A 15,339-nucleotide genomic window follows, 5' to 3' on the forward strand; every position below is an offset into this window, starting at 1 on the left:
ATATTTCCAGCCTGGATGGAAGTTTCCTTTTTGGTGTCAATTTAGGACTCAGCATGGAGCGGCTCTGCTGTCTTGCTGCATTTAGGTGGGTAATTTACACATGGCAACACAGTGGGCTGAACCCTGGCTGGCAGGGATCAACACAACCCAGGTGATGGATAGGAGTTATTGCAGTGGACATGCTTTTTTCCCATTCATCTAAAGGCTTGGTAATTTTTAATAACCTCATATTGCTCCATTTCCTCACATTAGCTAATAAGAAACATGAAAGCCCAGTACTACTTAAACTAGAGCCAGGAGGATTAAGAAATCTCCTAAAAGTCAAAGAAGGAGCCCACAGATACTTAACTCAGAAGAGGGCAAGAAGCCAGAGCTGAGATGTAAAATCATGCTCATTGTGAAATGGAAGTGTCAATATTAAGCCTCCCTGGCCCCTTCCTGAACACTGAAAGGCTTCTCTGAACTAAAGCACACAGGAACTGAAATGAAGGCTGCCCAGCCCACTCCACTTGCCTTAGTGCCTCTCCAGAGTCTCTCAGCCAGGTACCAACACGAGCAGAACCCTCTCCTTCCCCCTCTTGAACTCTTATAGTGCTCCTGTGGGAAGGCAATAATTCCCTGCAGCCCTGCACTCATGACAGGCAGCTGTGTCACTGCACCCTCCCCTGCCCCCAGCAGGGAATTAACACTGTCCCAACAGCCCCTCAGCCAAATCCCTGTGTATTCCCACATGTCCCCTCACCACGTTCCAGTGTTTTGCATCTCAAATGCGACAGAGGCAACAGAGTAGACTTTGGAGTAGACTTTGGAGTAGAACATCTCCCCCAGACTCTGCTCAGCAAAACCCCTCTTAACTGCCTTCCAACCAAGGGACTTCAAGGTCAAAAAGACAAGAACTTCCCAAGTGCCTACACTTTTCCCATTGAATGCCTGCATCAGTCTCTGCAAGGCTGAGAGGCAGGCACCTCTCCCACATCCAGCCAATGTGGGATTGCAAACTGAGCCATTCCTTTACTCGCTTCCCCTAAAGTGCAGTGGGTTTCTCTCAGTAAGTCCTGCCATACTCTCTCTGTTAAAGAGTGCAGGAGTACTCCTGATCCAATTGTTCAGTGGCTGGCTTGGCCAGGATGTGGATCCAGTTTCCTTCTGTGCTTGGAGGGATTCAAACCCACTTTCCCAGACAGCACCCCCTCATTGAGGTGAGGATCATCATCCCTGGGCTGCTGCAGAGGAAGAACCATTCCCACATCCCCGTTGCCTGAACAGGATGGCACAAGTCCTGCTTTATCACAAGGGGGGAAAAGGGGACTGGATCCTGACCTTTCAAACAGTGCTCCAGACAGCCAATCCCCCATGGAAAGAGAGTGGAGCCCCCAGTGCTGCAGCAGGGTCAGGCTGACCCTGTCTTGAGCAGGGGTTGCTTTGAGCAGCTCCATCCCAGCCTGTGCCATGAGCCATTCCCAGGCTCCTCGCTCAGGGCTGTGGATCCCCCCAAGGGGGAAGGTGTCGGGAGCTCAGAGTTTTGGCACCCCCACAGCACTTTGGGTCCTGCCTGAGGTGGGCTCAGTGTTCCCTGGCAGTGCTCCTTGTCTCATGCTGCTGCTGGAACAGCACTGCCCTGGGCTTCGGCTGCAGGGATTGTGAAACCCAGGGAATGCGAAATTCCTTCTGTCACAAAAAGCAGCTCTTGCACAGGAACTGGAGCTGCTTCCCTGCCGAAGCTTCTCAGTTACAGCACAACATTTTTCGGTAAACCACGAGTTTTAATTTTTGTACAATTATGTGTAATTAATATGGTTGGCACAGAGCACCCACAACCTCCCAAAAATGCAGTGCAAGCACCGACTGCTCCATGACGCCACTTCACTGCAGCTTGAGATCTTATTTTGGAATGCCCTGAGTTTGGGCTAGAAGGGGTTGTTTTAATTTAAGAATTTAGCTGTAACAAACTCTAAAGCTCATTCAGGATTATGGTTTAATGGATAAACCATTTTTTTCTGTAACGAACTGTCATAAATCCGCCACTAGCCAGGTTTTTAAATAAAAATATAATTTTAATGTGATGGGGAATTGCTCACTCATTAAACAGTAATAATTTCTCTCCCTCTCACTTCTTTGTGGGCCATAGAACTGCTGGCAAAGTTGGAAGCTGGACATTGTAGAGAGTAAAAATGATGATAGATAGATAGATAGACACACAAATACATACATACATACATAATGACTAAAAAGGCCAGATCTGAGTCGCAGTAAAGGCAAAAACTGCTTTAAAATACCTGTTCCTACAGTTTCTTGGCTGTCATTTCAGTGCTAACCTGGCAGGAAGATCAGCTGCTTATCCAGGGAAAACTACCAACGCAAGCATTTCTTGTTTTCTAGACAAACAGTAAATTCAATTTAAATTTGGTAAAGTTTCAGATTGAAAAAAAGGGAGACATTTTTCAAAACGTCAAAACATTTCATGTTGACATTTTTTATCTAAAATGTTTGTTTCAGAAATGCCAAAAAGTTTCATTTTGACATTTTCCCAATTGAATGTTTGGTGGGTTTTTTTTTAAAATTGGCATCTTTCATGTAAAAGTTCAGGTAATGTTTAAAAAATGAGCCTTCTTTAAGACAAGCTAAATAGCTCAAAAACAAAGTGAAATATTTCAGTTCAGGTCAAATGAAATATTTCCCATTGATCAAATAGACCTTTGGTGTTTCCCTGAAGAGATCGCTTTTGTTTGACCTCACAACAGTTTTTTCTCTAGTTTATTATTCATAAAAGAAGGAGAAGTTTTGCCTAAGTTTATAAACATCATATTGATGTTTAATAGATTTCTTTGGTCTTCATAAATCTTATGGTCAGGCTCTCCAATGGGTTCTTGCACCTTAATAAATCACTGTGAATCAGGATGATTTTACACACCCAGGTGCACCTTTTAGCCCATCACAAGCATGAGATAAAACATGTAACTTCAGCTTCTTCAGCTACTCTTTGGGCTAATGGGTTTTATTTTGCATTTGCAACGGGCTAAAATTTTTGCTGAAGATCATCACCAGCAGAGGGTTCAATTCACACATTTATCTGGGACTTGCTCTTGGCCGGGGAACAGCCCTGATTTCTTATTTATGAAGCTTTATTAAAACTCAGGAAAGGAGCCTAAACATTTCTCCTGAAATAACATCAGCCAAACAAAATGAGGAGCTGGAGATCTGGAGATGGATTAGATCAATCAGCAGATGAGCTGGGACAGTGCATCGTTTCATGGCTGCAGGTTGAGATTCTGCAGCTACAGCAAGTTGGAGATCAGTGAAATATTTCATAGGCATTGTGTGTGATTTATTCTATATCAGGGCGTGTTATGAACTGGCTAAAGCAACTCCAGAGCTGCTGGTGGGGATCATGGAGATGTTGCCCCCTATGGAGAGCAGATCAAGTTGCAGATGTTTGGAAAAGGTCGATCCCAACATCCAGTCTGTAAATGGGGGGTGGCAGGGTGAGGGCAGTCAGAAAATAAGAGGTCAAACATCTCGAATCACCAGAGAAGTATTACAATAAACCACCAAATCTATTTTTATAAGCATCTAACTGAAAAAAAGAAGATGAGGGTGAAATTTAACCCGATCCAGGGATTTGTCAGCATCAAGGAAGGAGGTCCTATTATTTTCCTCCCTTTGCTGCATTCCCACTGCTCTACTTTGCAGTTGGTCCACCTCTTATTGATGAAGAAAAAAGAAAAAAGGTGCAGATTTCATATTTATTGATATTAATAACTTCAATGTTTCATATGGTATGTCAAAAGTAAATGGGTAAAACATAATCTAGGTCTATAAAATTAATTAAAAACTGGCCATAAAATCTTCTGTAGGTAGTGATGATCACTGGGATGATATGTGTGGTGCAAACCTTCATCTAGCAGTAGTCGATATTTTCACCATTGATTTTGGTGATGAGAACACACCAAGAAATGCTGCAAAGACATGAGAATATAAAAGGATTTTGACAAACGGGTGAAATGGAATGAACAAACCAATTCAGTGAGAAGAGGCAGAAGGTTCTGTGGGTGGGCAAGAACAGCTGGTTACACAGAGGGGAGGCCAAGCAGGGAACCAAACAATCATTCCCAGAGAGCACAAGCTGAGCAAGAGTCACCAACATCACAGGAACTTTTGAAAGGTGGAATAACTTCTGGGGCGTGGGAGGGAATCCCTCAAATCTAATAACCACCAGGAAGGCCCCACCTCACCTGGAGGCCTCACCTGCAGTCAGTGTGGCACTGTCAGAAGGCTGGGAGAGAACACAGGAGTTCCAGCAGGGAATCACAGTTCAGGTGCTTGAGGAAACCTTGGTGGAACGTAGAGAGGATGAGGTGGGAGGAAGATCCAAAAGCAGCCTACACAAAGGTAGATCCCCAGAAGATCCACTGTTTCTCATGTCCATGTTTAGCAGGATGAGAAGTAAATTGCAGCAAGGAATGTTTCACATGAATGCAAACTATTATTAATTAATTATCATTACTAATTTATTAGTACTATACAGCTCGTCTGCCAACATTCCATTAAACACTGCCAGGCTGTGGGTACTTCTGGTTAGTTACCACTCCCAAAGTCCTCCCCAGAGACCAATTCTGGGCATCAGCCAGCCCGTGTTGTCTTGCTTTAATTTACAAGTTGTCCCACTTGCCCAGCCCGATGAAGGAAAGTGTTCTACATGTTTAATGTTGGACCAGTAACGTTATGTCCCTTTGGCTGTCTCTTTACTGAAGGAGAAGAGGAGACATGACAGCTGTAAAATTCTTCAGTAATTTGATGGAGTTGTTTGGGTGCATCTTGGCCAAGGGAAGCAGCACAAGTGGCTCAGGATTTGGGCTCTGCTGCAGCAGTAGAGCAGTGGGAGCATTTCAAACTGCAACATGAATGATTACAGCTAACAGATAGTCATTTTAATTAATGGGCAATCTCAACAGAGTTAAGTTTTATTTTTCCAAAGAATGCCAGTTAAATAAAAACTGGCATTGAATAAATACCAGTTAAATAAAAACTGGTTATGAATATTCGGCTTGGTGTCTCCTCTGAAAGATGTTTCAAGAAGTGAAAGAGAGAAGTAAGAAATCTTTGGGCAGAAATGGAGTTTGGGACACAATGTCAGAAAACTACTTAAGTCTCAGTCTGATTTCATTGGTAGTTCTGAGCCTCAGGAAAAAGAAAAAGAAAAAAAAGGCAAAATTCAGGAGTTGCATTAACACTGTGACATATTATATAATTAACTTGTGGCATACTCTGACTCAAGAAGTCAAGGGGTTAAGAGCCTATGCAGTGTAACAGAGAACTAGTTATAGGATAACACAAACATTAGTCAGGATCAACATCTGTAAGGAACATCTGTTCCCGACACAGATCACTTGCACCTTTCTCCCACGCACCATCCTATCCAGAAACAAGATACTCAAAGTGGGGAAATTTTTCATGTTCAGTCCCTTTTCGGTGAAGAGGAAGAATCCAGCAGCAATGACACACTAATTTTTAATGACTATTTCATTTTAAATAAAGCTTAAGAGTTTAAAAAGGATCTTTACAAATCTTTATGTGAAACCATCCCCTTCTCTGTTTGAGGTCAGCTTTTGTTTCAAAGCTTTTAAATATTGGTTTAAAATGCACTTTTTTTTTCAAAGCTCAAAGTAGAACATCAAAATGACACTCTCCAAAGAAATGAAAGCTTAAAAAAAAATCATGTCACTGAAAATTTGAAAAAAAAAAACATTTTCAAAATACCACAGAATTTAATTCCCATTCAAGTATTGCCAGGAAACCAAAAACATCAGATTTCTACCATCTCTAAAAATACTGGAGAGTTCTGTGTGGTTGTGATTCATTAAGGCAGCACCCACAGAGCTGTGGGCAGGTCTTGTCTCACCTCGTCTGGGACATCGACAGTGTTGAAATCCCTGTCTGAGCGAGTCATCACAACTTCCTCTAACACCAGTGTGATGCAACATTATTTTATGGTAGGCATCTAAAATAGGTCAGATTCTGCTTATCTCCACTGGCAATAAAGGGCTCTAGATCAGCTGGAGAACTCCTGCCTCGATGTCGCACACCAAGCATTCCCATTTCTATAAATGAAGCAGTTTTACCAGAAGGAATCAGGCTCAAAAGGTATCACACGGTATCTGTTAAGACAAGCACAAGGAAGACAATGTCTACAAAAGACACTGCAGGATGAATTCTCTTCACCACCTACCAAGTGTGACCTGGAGGATCTTCTCCAGGCCACTTGCAAGGCCATCTGCTTTCTCTTCTGTTGTCTCTGCACTTTATTTGTTGCTCGAGGAGAAGATGTGTAGGTGTCTTTTGCTTTTTGTAGCCCCAAAGACTTGGGCACAGAAATAAGATTTCATTTAGGCATTGAAAGGATAGAAAATGTGTGAAAGATTGTAATGATGTTCTCAAGGTTGCTGGATTAATTTCCCGTTGCTGTCACTGACAATGATTTATCCTGGTTGTTTAAATTCTGCTGGTAAACATGACACACTGAGGTCAACTCTGCCTCATTGTGCTGAGACAGAATTTTCCAAAACCAAGCATGAAGCTCTTACTTTCTCTCTCAGTGCTCTGTGGACCATGTTTTTAAGCAACATGTGCAAGGAAAATAATCCTTGTTACTTAGACAAATACGTGTAGTCCCTTGTTGTTCCACCACAGTTCACTGTTATAACACTTTAAACTCCTCAAATATCACAATTGGAAGAAATCAGCTGGTGCATGTGGAGCAGGATCTCCACTTAATAGATGGGATAAGTGACATGGACTTTTCTACCTCAGTGTCATTTACTTTACAGAGTGTAAGTGTTTGGACTTTCCAAGCAACAAAGGACTCTGTCCTTTAAATGTAGCAGCTGGTACCATGGAATATGGGAAGCCAGTACTTAGGATGTATGAACACAGAATTAAATGAAGATGAGTTTTTTCTTTCCATCTGATGGGTGTTACTGGCTAAAGCAAAAGGAAGGAAAAGGTGTAGTGAACTGTGCTACAAAAACACACCCTGAGGATGCAACAGAGAAAGGAACAGCGAGGGATGGAGCAGGGGAAGGCAGGGGGTGGCAGTGGAGCAGGACACTGGTTCCTCACAGCAAAACCCAGCAAAAATGAGGTTATCCTGCTGCAGACATGAGCTGGCTCAGAGAGAGACAGGTTGGTCACAGCTCCTCCTGTGGAACCACCAATCCACCACTGCAATCAAGATTTATTTATCTGGCGCCCAAATTCTGTCATCAACGTGAACAACAACAACAACAAGTGAAAAAATCCCTCTAAAGCCTTTTGATGATATCAAAGGAGCCATTGACAAGAAAAACCTTCATTGTATTGATGTCATACAGGGGCAAATTATTAAATTCATCACAATAATTCAAAACAGGCTTTTTTTTTTTTTTTTTAAGTTTATGAACTAATTTTTTTTTTAAACCTCTCATTCTTCCCATGATTGTAGTGCTTCTCTCCTAAACTCAGGCAGTGGCAAATGGCAATGGCCCTCAGCAGGAAACCAGAGCACGTTCTCCAACAACCAGCACTCAATAACTCTGGCACTTGGTTGTGCCCAGGAATCTGAGGGGTGGATCAGAACTTGTGCCCTGTAAAGTCATAGTGCAAAATGAAGAAAGTGCTCCAGAAAAAACTACATTCTGGGAGGGCTCTCTGCTGAAGGACTCCTATTCAACTGAGGGGGAATGGATTATCCACATTTCAGAGGCTGTTTCTTTGGGCTGGATGAGTCCATTTCTGGTTCACTGTGGGGCCTTTTGTTGCCATGAGAAAATAAATTCCTCTCCACGGAGCAGTTCTGGGACGCTCCTTCTCAGTCCTGAGCAAGGCAATAAGATTTCTGCCCTCTGTGATTGTGGCTCCTTGTGGCACAGAATACCTGCAGTCAGTGTAAGCACCAGGATGGAGTTTGAACTCCCTTTTCCTGGCTCACCTCCAGTCCTGCCCTTTCCTCTAGGATATCACAGCTGGTTAAGGATCTGTCTCCCAGGAAGAGAAGCTGTTTGCCCTTTCTCCTACCTGGCTCTCCAGTTTATGGGTCAGGCCAGGAGCTGACTCATTGAGGACACCCAAGAGCACATGGGGTGGAAGGAAAGTGGTGGAAATCTTTGGCACAGGAACGGGGACAGTCTGTGGCAAACCAGTCCCCTTGTGGTGAGGGGAACTGGATCTGCAAGTCTTGGTATGACCAAGAAAGAGAGAAGCTACTTCCTAAACTTTTACAGCCAGAATCCAGGAGGGATCATTCTCTCTTGGGTGAATAAAGGATGTTTGGCCACCACTTGGAGCAGGAGTGAGGCTAAAACCCACAATCAGCCAAATCTGCCAGCACTCACACACATGAATTTGCACTGAGGCTTAGTTGCCTGGGATTTTTTTAATGGAGAACATAATCAGCTCACTATATATTCTCCTTGTGTAACCATCTATCCATCATCTCCAATATGCACAGCTAAAAAAGCACAAACCAGATTGTCATTGTTATTTTTTGAGAAAACATTTCTTTGTTCAAGTGCAAAGCTTTGTCTCCTTCAGTTGTACTGGGTTTTAGTTATTCTAAAATCTGACTTTATAAAAACCTTCTGCAGAAGCAGATAAAATGAAGGCTCTCTCTGTGTAGGAGTGATTAGTATTCTGTAGTGTCGCAGTACATTTTCATACTGATTTTTTGTGTTTCTCCCCCATCAGAATAGTACACTTGTGGGTTCTGCATATCTTAAAATAGATTGAAGATAACATTTTTTAAAAAATCTGCACTTGGGCCCCTTAATTATCCAACTTTTTTGCAACTTTTGAAGGCTGATTATTCATTTTAGGTAATAAAAATGTGAGTGACTACCCAAAATCAAACATAACGGTGTTCGAAGGGAAGGTTGGAAACACTTGGTTCATATGTACTTTCCTTCTTACAGGTGCAGAAATCCTTGGGAATGTAAACACTGGATGGTTTAATTGTTTCTGTATATTAGAGGAAAATAGATATTTCCTAATTATATAAAATGACTGTGCTGACAAGGACACAGCCTGGCTGCATCCCCTGCCCTTCTCCCTGGAGAAGTGGCCTTTAATTGCCTGGCAGTCCATAAACACCCACAGAAGAGGGAAGAGGCTGGTGCAGGGCCTGGGCCTCAAATACATCACTGGAACGTTCAGCATCAAGACCTGAGCAAATATTTAAACCAGAAACAACTCCAAGCAAGTGCACAAAGGGATGTTGGAGTTGGCCTGGGCCAAACGTCGGGGAAACAAATCTGAAAAGCAAAAATCCCACAAAGACAAATATAATTTCAATGACTTTACTACCTTCTGAGTCTGATGCTTCTAAAACAAAAAATCAGATCTTTTTTTCTCTTCTTTCCCTGTGTGCAAGTGAAAATATTTGTATTTAAATTCTTGTTGCCCTTGAACAGTGGCTTCCTTTCTTGTGTTTCTTATGGATAAGCAGCTGCCTTCAGCCCCAGTATCACTGCATTGACTTCAGCTGTATTACTAATGTGCTTAGTGATAGGCACGTGCTTAATTAGCAAGGAGAAAAGAGACTTTAAATAGTTCACCGATCTGGGAAAGCTGGTTTAGGTTAACTACAAATGTGATTTGCCTTTTGGGAACCTTGGTCTCACTTCCATGATTGAGGGCAAACCATAATGGAGTAATGGACAGATAATGCACTTAACTCCATTTTTTTAAACAATATTTTATTGATTTAACTGAAAATCTCAAGTCTGTGGATTTGCTCTCTTTACTGCCAGCCAATAACTGTGTTAAAAGAAAAAGGGGGTGGGGGGGACAAGACACCAATGTCTCACTCTGAGATTTTAACCCTTTCCAGCTTTCTTCCTTTATAAACCTCCTTTGTCTCAGAAGATGGGAGGAAACAAAGCCAGAAGCATTTCTTTGGCACAGCAACGAAACACAGAGAGAGAAGAAAGGCAAAACAGGGACAGCCCAATTTGTGTCACAGCTCACTACATTAGAGCATGTCTGAGCCCTGGATTTTCTCTCTGTTCATGCCACTACTCCTTTGATGATTACTTTATCTGAAACAGATAAGACATCATGAATTTGATTATGGCATCACTCCACGTGCTTTGACAGGGCCTCAAGCACAGTGGTAAATTGCTGTCTGAGCACTTCCATTCTTATTACATGGCACGGCTGCAGTTAAGGACTGAGCTGGAATAAATATAGAATTTAAAAAAATGATAACAGTCACTCAGCCTTTAAAGAAATTACTCCTTTAAAGTTACAGTGTCTTCTCATTACTTTCAATGTCATTCAGTTAAACATTAATAATTGCTGGCCTGTGCATAACCTGCAAGCTCAAAGCACCCCCAGAGCCCAGCCAGCTCTACAGTGTTGAAATGTCATTTTTGACCATCTTTGTAGAATTTAATCAGTACTTAAACTGTACAGGACTGACGAGGAGAACTGTTGACGGCAGTTGCTTTGAGACTGATCATATAATTTTCAATCTGAATTTTATGACTGCAGTATTTTAAGCAGAACAGTACAGTAACTGTAATTTTAACAAGAGGAGCATTTTACTGGGGTTTTTCCCTGTGCACTAGTCTGGAATTCTACGCACTTAAACAGTCTCTTAGTTTAAAGACCTCAGTCTTGGTAAAAAGAAAACTAATGTACACCACAGTTCAGAGTAGGTTGTCTGAAGAGCAAGCAAATACATCACTGCATTGTCACTGCAAGTTCAGAAATCCTATTATTATTATTGCACCTTAAAAATACAAGATTTAAGTCAGAGGAAAGTCTACAGAATTCTGAGGTGAGACCATTGCATTTCCTTCTGACTCCTTAGAAGTCCAAACAGGGGAGAAGGTTTGTGGAAGACTTTACAGGATAAACGGAAGACATCCCACTGGAAGAGGGAAAATTCTTTGTGAACATGGTTTGTTAATTTTGCCTCATAAGTTTGCAGGAGTTCACCTGAAGGAGGATGGTTTTCAGCCACCAGAAGAGCTGGGTTTTATCAGCCACATCTGGGGGAAGAGAAACTTCCAGTGTACCAAGAGGATGCAGCAGGGGCAGAAAAGGGAGAAAGGAGAAAAGAAAATTTGAGTAAAATTACCCTGTTTTTTTAAATTTATCTTTATTAATGCAGTTACTGCCTGATCATCCTTCAGCCAACCACGATGAGTGAAAGTCGTGGCAGGAATCCAAGATCAATCTTGACCAAACTTAGGGAACACATCTGGGAGAGCAGAAATTGCAGCTTCACCACTGGGAAGAAGAAACTTGGATTCAGAAGGACCAATAGTGCATGGAGTGATGCAGGGAAAGAGTGACTGTCCTCTCCTATATTGTAAGATACTTGTAAAAAAGGTGTATAATCCAAAGGCTAAATCTTTCTTTAACTGGCAAATAATGTTCTTATTTTGCTTGGTTAAAGACCTGGTAGAAACCTCTAAAGGTGCCTTGAAAAGTGCTAAAGCATGGTCCTATAGTGCCATACCTAGAAAAAATTTATAAGGTAGTATACAGATATATTAGAGATTTTATTAGACATTAGAAAACATGTTTTCCCTGTTAGGGTGGTCAGGCATTAGAAGGGGCTGCCCAGGGCAGTGGTGGAGTCACCATCCCGGGAGGCTTTTAAGAGGTGGGTGATGTGGCTTAGGGGTTACAGTGGCAGTGCTGGGTTGACAGTTGGACTGGATGATCTTAAAGGTCTCTTCCAACCTTGATGATTCCATGATTCTCTGATTCAGTACCTCAGACAGACCGGATCTCACAGCCCAGCTGTTTGGGCAGCAGGGCTCGGAGCTCACAGAGCGAGTCTGAGGAGCCGCAGCAGCCTCCATGGAGGGTCCACAGCCTTCCTCCCAGGAGCAGCTCCCAACCCTGCAAGTTTCCTGGGACTGCTTTTGTGTCTCAGGGTCACAGAACTCTGCCCACAGAGCCGGGTCAGGCTCCTTTCCTCCTCAGCTGACAGGGTGTGCACGGAGCCAAAGCAAAGAGGGGCCCCTGCTTTGATGTGCCTCACCAGAACCCCAGAGAAGTGCATGGAGAGTCTTTCAATAATTAAGAGTTATGGATTTGAAAGCAGAGCTACTAGCACTGCCAAGCTCCACCAAAGTCTTTGAAAAGAACTCTGTCAAAATGCGTTTCTAAGAAGAAATTATGTTATAAATTATTTTTATGGAATGTTCCAATGTTAAATGAATATTTAGGTTGCAGTTCATGAAAACCTCCCTCTTCTGAAAAAATGTTTTCATTTTTTAGATTTCTCTTTGTCAGCATTTCTAACAGTAAAAATGACAAACTTTCATGGGTAGGTGCCAATGGAGACAGCTGTATTTTATTATTGAATACTTCTGGTGCTTAGTTTGGCACCAGTCCTGTTTATATTGCTAGTAAGATTTCATGCAAGCCTTTGCAAGGTCTTGTGTTTAAACTTAAATGTCTGATATGGTTTGTAATTGATTCTACCCTGTTCCCTCCCTCTTCCTTCTCAGTCCAGTTTGTAAAAGAGAATTTATCACTGTGTGGGGAACACAAACCTTCCAGTGCTGCGGATTCAAAGACAAAAATTCCATAGCAAGATCTTAGAAACCTCTGGTTCTATTATGACTCTCTTCAACTGCTAGGAGAATGTAGTAACCCCTGCTGTTCCTGCCCTTGGATTCTTATTTTTTGGTGTGTATTTTGACGAATTGACTTTGCTCAGGGTTAAATCACACCAACCCATGTGCTTCCCATCTTGGAGCAAAAAATCTACCTGTTGGCTGTACCTCCCAGTCCTTTATTTCCCTGTTTGTCTGTGCCCTACCCTGGGCACCACTGAGCAGTTTGTTGCATGCTTGGATGGGAGTCAGTGAGTATCAAAAAGCAGCTTCACAACAATATCCCTTCAACAGGAAGACGGATTTGCTTTGGTGCCTTCCTGAAAAACACTGAATGGCTGAACTTCACTTCTGTGAGGGCTCAAATTACACGAACATGAAGTCACTAAGAGCAGAGGATTTGTTTTATATGAGTGAACTTCAGAAGGCAGCAAAGAGTTTTTTAAAACCCATCCACTGGAGCTCCATAGTGATAAACAAGGTAGGTTCCTGTGCCTTGGGCTGGTGTGTACAGAGCCAAAGATAACCCAAGGATTAAACCCCCCCCGGCCGATTTAGCATGTAATGAGCTACTCCTGATGGAAATCAGGGAGCTGCAGTTGGCCTTGAGAATCACTTGTCATTGCCAAGACCTCTGTGATAGCCAGCCTGGTCACACCTCCTTTATCACTGCCATGGCTTGCAGCAGATCCTGCTGGGCCTGAGATGCTCTTTTTGGTGTTTGCCAGTACAGCCAGAATTACAACACCCGTGTCTTTGGCCATGTCTTCAGGGTTACTGTGGTACAAGAAATGAGTGTGTGCTCTGTGTCACAGCATTCTCCTCTTGTCCCCACCAGATCATGCACAGAGTTTCACAATATTTCAAATTCAGCTTTGCTGAATTGTTTTATATCTGAACTGCATCCATGCCCTCAGAACTCCTTCTCTATGTGCTGCTAATAAATGTTATCCAAATTTAAAGATAAAATGGGATATTCACAATCAACTCAGGTTCCCACATCGCTCTGTATTCTGTGGTGGGCCCCTGTTAAATCTGTAAACATACTCCCTTACCTCATTACTCTGAATTTTGTTACAGTGAACTGCATGTGCAGCTTATCTCACCATAACAAATTTCTCTACAGCCATAGCTGGAATGACAATGTGTTTCTGTAGAGGAGGAAAAACTATACAGGGCTTTAAAAGTCAATGTTTCTCTCCCACCCACCATTAAAAAAAAGTGTGTAGAAACTTCCTGTAGGCATAAAACCATGAAGACACTTGCACAGGGTATGATTGTTCTTCAAGGGAAATGAAAGGATCCTCTGTAGATTTCAATACAGAAAGAAGGCTATAATTGCATGTTATGCAGATATCATTCATGACAGAATTACAACAAATATCCAATGCCAGGAACTCAGACGAGGAGCTGTCGCGTTTTGCTAATCCCGCTCCCTTGAGGTGAACAAAAGATGGTGCATCAGTAAATTGGCACCAGAGCTTAATTAGTGCTCTCATTCAGCCTACTAAGTAGGAAGAGATGGCAGAAGAAGTAGATAATATTCAACAAGCAGAGGGGCAGGCAGGCAGATCTGGATTAATAGAAATTGCAGACCTGGAGATCTCTAGAGAGTGCAAAACACAAGCGAAAATTTTATCCAACTTAATCGCAGTAGAATGCGAACCAGAATTCCCATAAGTTCTTTTGCTGCAATGGATATGAAGCCAAATGAACCCAGGTTTCCTCTAACTCTTTGTTTCACCTTCTGCTATGCAGGAAGGGGGGGAAGTGGGGCTCAGGCAATAACTTATCCTGAAACATTTTTGGAGCTAAAGGTCAGGTAGAGTTCCAGGAGAAGTGAGTTCCAGAGGAATGTAACTCTGAGTAAGAATTCCCATGTCCAGCTCCCACTCCCATCCTGATGGGGATGATTAGCTGAAGTTTCCTGATGAATGTAGGTGTATGTAACAAGTCAGGGAGAGGGAAGTGATAGATTAGGTCATTTAGCCCAGTTTAGCAGCACTACGTGGATAGTTCAACCCTGCAGATTTGACACAGAGCTCTTGGGCAGCACGAAGCAAATAACCCAAGATAATGAAGTTCTCTTCCAGCTGGAAGGTGCTTCCCTGCAATTCAGCATTTGTCAAAGGTTCTGGACAGGATTCAAGATTCTCCCCTGGCACGAAAGCTTCACTATAAGTCTGCAGAGAAGCTGATAAGCTCCTTGATTTTAACATCTGAGGAAAATAAAAACATGTCAATTCTTGACTGGGGCAGATAAAACAACCATTTTGCTGGACTGGGATAACATTTCAGACTCTTGGGCTGGAGGTGCATCCAGCAGGACCTTGACATGATGCACATTTTGACAAGAGGCAGGTTTATTGATTGAACACTGGTCAGGCAAATGGAACTTGCTAAGAATTGACTCTGGTAAACAGAGCTTGCTGCAGTGCCAGGTAAGCCTGTGTTACAATCAATTTGATTTTGTTATAATAATAATCTGCATCAGACTTAGCATCCCACTGAACAATCATTGGAGTAACATGGCTCCAGAAACACAAGGGAAAAAACTCTCTTGGACTTGCTTTGGGGCTCTAGCAGTTTGAAAATATTCCCAAATCATTCATTTTCATTCAATTATTTATCCCTGATTTACACAATTGCCCACCAACATGATTTTTTACCATTTTAATTTGGGCACATGGGACAGCACTTTTCACCTTTCACGCACTTTTCCTCGCTGCCT

Source organism: Manacus candei, unplaced genomic scaffold, assembly GCF_025592945.1.
Source record: "Manacus candei isolate 608988 ecotype Guabito, Panama unplaced genomic scaffold, ASM2559294v1 h1tg000057l, whole genome shotgun sequence".
Lineage (NCBI taxonomy): Eukaryota > Metazoa > Chordata > Aves > Passeriformes > Pipridae > Manacus > Manacus candei.